The sequence below is a fragment of the Mesocricetus auratus genome, unplaced genomic scaffold, assembly GCF_017639785.1.
Source record: "Mesocricetus auratus isolate SY011 unplaced genomic scaffold, BCM_Maur_2.0 Super-Scaffold_100013, whole genome shotgun sequence".
Taxonomy (NCBI): Eukaryota; Metazoa; Chordata; class Mammalia; order Rodentia; family Cricetidae; genus Mesocricetus; species Mesocricetus auratus.
This window is the reverse complement of record NW_024429196.1, coordinates 51971475-51978006: the sequence shown is the minus strand read 5'-3', so window position 1 is coordinate 51978006 and position 6532 is coordinate 51971475.

Sequence of the window (6532 nt, the reverse complement as noted above, 5' to 3'; positions counted from 1 at the left end):
GCCTGGCATTTCTCATCTTTCTTAAAAGATACAGTAGCATAAAACATAAGAAGTATAGCATGCGCTGTTGTGTTTGAAACTTTTGTAAGTAGAATATGTAAAACAAAACGTCATGAGGGAGGAAACACGGGCAAAGATAAAAACAGCAATGCTCCTACACCTCCCTAGAGTGAAATTCATATGAATCCAAAACTAGTGCTCTAAGTTAAAAATGTGTGTGCCTTCTAGAAGAAAGGGAATAAAAAATTGTAGCCAACAAGTGCAAAAAGCAAAGGCAGTTTAATTAAAGAAGAACAGTCTTTCCAATAAACATTGCTGAAACAGCTGGAGGATCATGCACAAGAAAAAAAAATGGTCTACAGGCAGGGAAGACAACGCAACAGTTAAGAGCACTTATTGCTACTGCAGAGGACTGGGTTTCTCTTACCAGCACCCGCATCAGGGAGCTCACAACCCCTTGAACTCCAGCTCTGAGGTATCTGATGCCCTCTCCTGGTCTGCTTGGGTACTGCAAACACATAATTAAAAATTAAATATTTTAAATAAATAAAACATTTTGAATGCATCTAAGCTCAGACTTCATACTTTTTAGGAAATTAAATGGATCACAGACCTAACTGTAAAATGTGAAGACATACACTTTTGAAAGAAAAACTAAGAAAACCGAGGTGACTTTAAGTTTGGTGATGATTTCTTAAACACAGTGACAAAAAGATGATGCTCCCTGGAAGAAAAATATATGCTCAGTCAAAGAAGAAATTAAAGTAGGATATTAGAACTGAGATTAATGATATTAAAGACACATTGTGCCATAATGTAGGGATGCTGCTAAATCGGAACTTAAGATAAAAGATGTTTTTAGAAATGTGTATGTTAAGAAAAAAAGATTATGCATCAATATTATAACCTTCTAATGTAAGATACTATAATAAGAAAACCAAATCAAACCTAAAACAAGCATGTGGAAGGAACTAATAAAGACTGGGGAAGAAATTAATGATATAGTGTACATAAAAGCAATAGATAAAATTGGGATGAGGGACAGCTTAGTGGGTAAAGTACTTGCAAAGCATGAGGACCTAAGTTCAAATCCCCAGAACCCACATAAAGTGAGATAGGAGAACAGATCTGATCTCAGTGCTCCCAAGGGGAGATAACTAGCAAAGACAGGAAAATTCCATTCCCCTGGAAGGAATACCTCAGTGGTGAACAAGAGACTGCCTTAAACAAGGTACAAGACTATGCATGAGGTTGTCCTCTGACTCACACACAGGAACACACACACACACACACACACACATCCACGTATGAAACCAAAAACTTACTCCTTGTAAAGATCAAGAAATCTTAAGCTAAACTAACAAAGTGAGAAATTAAATGAATAGAATTACAAGTGAAAAAGAGAGTTACTACCATATTAATAGCAATGAAAGAATTGTAAACAAATTGATGATGTGTGAAAAAAATCATACAACTTTGATGAAATGAATAGACTCCTAGGACACAAACTACCAAAACTGACTCATGAAGAAGTAGACAATATGAATAGATATGTAACAAATAAGGAAACTCTGAATTTTTAGGTTTAAACACACACACACACACACACACACACACATTATTACAACCCCAGATGTCTTCAATGTTGAAAATACTGATTAAAGAATGGTTCTTTCTGAGCCAGGCAGTGGTGGTACATCCTTTTAATCCCAGCACTCGGGAAACAGAGGCAGGCGATCTCTATGAGTTCAAGGCCAGCCTGGTCTACAAGAGCTAGTTCCAGGACAGCCTCCAACGCCACAGAGAAACCCTGTCTCAGAAAAAGAGAGACAGAGAGAGAGAGAGAGAGAGAGAGAGGAGAGAGAATGGTTCTTTCTGAGTTAATTTTAGTCTAATACCATCATGATGACAAACAATAATATCATGGGGAATATGACAAAAAAATTACATGTCATGAAATACAATAAAATACAACCAATATGGAAAAGGTAAGAAATATAGTGCCTGTTGGGGTTTGAATGGACAGTGTCTCCAAAGGGTCAAGTATCTAAACACTTGATGCTATGGGGGGGGGGGGTTGTGGTATCCTCAGGAGGTGGAGCCTTGCTGGAGGAGGTGGGTATCTGAGGAAGGGTGCACTCCAACCATGCCTTTCTTTCCTGTTGCCATGGGAATGTACTGTTCTGTCAACACACCCTTAAGTTATCTCTGTCAGATGTTTTGTCTTAGCAACAGGAACAGTAGCTAACATAGCAGCCACAAGGAATCTTCCACAGGAATGCAAAGCAGGTTTAAGTTAGTGACCAGTTAGCATACCAATAGACAAAGCATATCCCACAAGACCAGGTTAGTGACCAGTTAGCATACCAATAGACAAAGCATATCCCGCAAGACCAGGTTAGTGACCAGTTAGCATACCAATAGACAAAGCATATCCCGCAAGACCAGGTCAACAGATGCAGAGAAGCTGCAAGGCCAAGCAAATGCAAAATGATTCCAGGATTGGAAATCCTCCGCCAAGAATGGAGATAACCCTTAGCCAGACAAAAAACACACTGCTAAAATCCCACGTAACCTAAGGAGGAAGACTGGGTGAGTGCTTTCTCAGACCAGGGAGGGGGCAGACATCTGTCTGTCCTCACCACTACCACTCAACGGGCAATTGGCACGAGTTAGGCAAGAACAGAAAAGTCATTCGCTTTGGGAAGGAATAAAACTATCTTTTCACAGGAAGCATGATCCCAAATGCAGGAAACAATTACAATTTCTCTAAACAACAAAAACCTGATAAATCAACTCAGCAAGTCACAAGATAAAAACCCAATGTACAAAACTTCATTGTGTTCCTATATTCCTGCAATGAAAAGTTTAAAATGCAATTAACAAAATAATCCATGTAAAATAGCATTGACATGAATACAACAGTAATAAGTTTAACAAAAAGAAAATACAAACCAGATATGACGGCATACACCTGCACCCGCTAGGTGCTTGGAAACTGAAGTTTAAGTCCAGACTGGTCTTCATAGCAAGTTCTAAGCCAGCAAGACCCTGCATCAAGGAAGAAAAGGGGGACGGATGAGGAAGAAGAGGAGGTAAGGAGTGGATAGGGGAGGAGAGGGAGAGCGGAGGAGGAGGAGGAAGGCAGAAGAGGGAAGCAGAAGCAGAAACAGCAGTAGAAGTCCTGAATGGTGGTGATGATAGGATGATAGTACGTCTGGGCCAATGCATCGTGAGTTCAAGGCCAGCTAGGATACAAATAAATAAGACGAGTATAGTAGACAATAGCACAGAAGTGGGCAGAGTGTGATCAGAACTACAACACTAGCATGGCTTGGCATGGTTGAAGCAAAGGACTATTTTTCTTTTTTCTTCTTCCTTTTTTTTTTTTTTTTTTACATTTACTTAGTGTCTTAGGGTTACTATTACTATGATGAATCATCATGACCAAAGCAACTCGGGAAGGAAAGAGTTTATTTCACTCACACCTCCATATCATAGTTCATCACTGGAGGAAGTCAGGACAGGAACTCAAGCAGGGCTGGATCCTAGAGGCAGGAGCTGATGTAGAGGCCACTAAGGGGTGCTGCTTACTGGCTTGTTCATCATAGCTTGCTCAGCCTGGTTTCTTACAGAACCCAGGACCACCTGCCCAGGGAGAGCCTAATGGGCTGGACCTTCCTACCCAATTACTAATTAAAAAGATGTCATACAGCCTGATCTTAAGGAGTAGTGGTTCGCAGGCTTCCCAATACAGTTCCTCATGTTGCAGTGACCCCAACCATAAAATTATTTTGTTGCTACTTTGTAACTATAGTTTTGCTACTGTTATGAATCATAATGCAAATATCTGTGTTTTTCTGTTGGTCTTAGGTAACCCCTGTGAAAGGGTCCTTCAAACCTCAAGTGGTCATGACCCACAAGTTGTGAACTGCTGCTAGGGAGGCTTTTTCTCAATTGGGGTTCCCTCATTTCAGATGACTAGAGCTTATGTCAAGTTCACACGTTCACACAAAACTGTCTTCTCTCTCTCTCCCTCTCTCCCTCTCTCCCTCCCTCTGTGTGTGTGTGTGTGTGTGTGTGTGTGTGTGTGTGTGTGTGTGTGCCCACATGGAAGGACAACTTTGTGGAGTCATTTTTCTTCCTTTGGTTAGGGGGATTGCACTCAAGTCAGAAGGCTTGGCAGCAAGTACATTTACCCATGAGCCATCTTGCCATCTCCGAAAGGCTAGTTTTAATCTCAATAAAAATTGATTTGTTTTGGATATTGTAAGTTAAATAAATTCAAAACTAGTCATAAGAATAATAATGAGGGCCAGCATCCTGCATAATTGATCAAAATGTTAGGAAAAGGGGGAGAAAGGGTGTCCAGTCATTCCACCAGACCCTGAAAAGGAAGAAAAGGGAGACAAGGTGGTATATCCAGAAAGCAAAAAAAGGAGGAAGAAGAAAAAGCAAATACATCAAAAGAGATTCAAGCCTATTTAATCCTCCATTTTAAAGATAGTATATTGGGCTGGAGAGCTGGCTCAGAGGTTAAGAGCACTGGCTGCTCTTCCAGAGGTCCAGAGTTCAATTCCCAGCAACCACATGATGGCTCACAACCATCTGGTGCCCTCTTCTGGCATGCAGGCATACATGCAGGCAGAACACTGTATACATAATAAATAGATAGATAAAATAAAGAAAATAAAGATTGTATATTGATATGGGGTATAAGGGATTCCAGGTCTCTGGTAGGCTGAGGCAGGAAGGTGGCTGAGATTTTGAGGTCAGTCTGGACATGGAGAACCCTGCTTCAAAACAAGTAACAAATACATGGATAAATAATAGTTGACTTTGTTACATTAGGAGCAAATCCTATGAAACACAACCTAAAGATCCGTATGTGATGCATAAGAATACAGACTGTATATACAAAGAGAGTCACAACTCTTAACTCAAACCCTAGACACATATATGTTTAAGGCAGATTAATCTATGTAAAAATTAACACTGGGCTGAGGGGGCTCTCCATGCTCAAACACAGTAGCATTTCTGGAAAAATAACATAACCATACTAAGTAAAATAATAGGTTACAAATAGTGCCTCATGGACACAGAACAGAGTTTGCTGCCAGGAGAATTACAAAAGCAACATTTTGTTTTCAGAACTTTGGTTTCCAGAATTGCAAACTTGGAATTACAAACCTGAATCAAGCCACTAATATTAACCAAGGACAGCTAATGTACCTGAGGCATTAACAAATAAAACAGACTCTCGGGTAAACATTGCTAGAAGCTGACTGATAACGATATGTTTAAAGACTTCAACTAACCTAGACAATATTGCAATTCTAAATCTATTTGCTCTTATTCAGATAGCCTCAAACCACTCAGACACAGAGTATGATGGGAAAATCTGGTGCACAGAGCGAATGATTTTCAGTGTGTTGTGTCTCATCCACCTGGTGTTTCAGAGCTGCTTGTCTTCCTAAACACATTATGAAAATGGGCGATGAGTGGGTGGTGAAGAAGATCCTCAGATGAAAGGCTGCAGACCAGCCTCTCCCATTATTACCTCCTCTGAGTCACCTGACTCAAGTGAGTGGGGAATGCCATCTATTTGCACCAAGAGGTGACAAGGTGCCCAGGGTCAGACTCCTGTCTTAGTCATTGTTCTATCTGTGAAGAGACATCACGACCAAGGCAGCTCTTATAAAGAAAACATTTAATTGAGGCTTATTTAGAGTTTCAGAGGTTTGGTCCATTGTCATGGTGGGAAGCACACAGGAAAAAATGGTGCTGGGGAAGTAGCTGAGAGCTACATCCTGACCCACTGGCCACGTGAGAGACTCTGGGCTTGGCATGGGCTTTTAAAACCTCAAAGCCAACTCCTAGTGATGTGCTTCCTCCAAAAAGACCACACCTCCTAGTCCTTTCAAATAGTTCCACTCCCTAGCTACCAAGAATTCAAACCTGTGAACCTGTGGGAGCCATTCCCATTCAAACCACCGCAACTGCTAAGTCTAGGAGCTCAGTCTCCAGTTCTGATCCTAGAGATTCAAGCCGGTTTCAGTGTGCCGTGAATCACACCTAAGACAGCCTCCGTGTGCAACCACAAATCGACAGCTGTACCACATCCTGCTCCACAAGGCTTCAGGAGCAGCATGGAAGAGGGAGCAATGAAGACTGAACCACCCTGCTGGGGCGGGGGGGGGTGAAACAGTGTCTCCCGGATATGGCACTCATGAACACATAGCAGCTGTGGCTGCCCAAGATTAAGCCAGTAGATACTCCATCATGAAATAGGGAGGGGCTCCCAAGATCGCACCTCTCACGGGAGAGCTTTTGACAGTTGAAGGCCTCTTAGGGAAGGACAGCCACTTTACTTTAGAGGTGTGACCCCTAGTAGGACAACAATACTCCTATGGATGGCCCCACACCTGCTCATGGATGGGCAGCACAAATTGGACTGGATGGGTTAGAAATAAAAGGAGGATATGAAATTAGGTGGGGGTGGGAAGTGGGTGGTGGCTAGGTGAAGGAATGG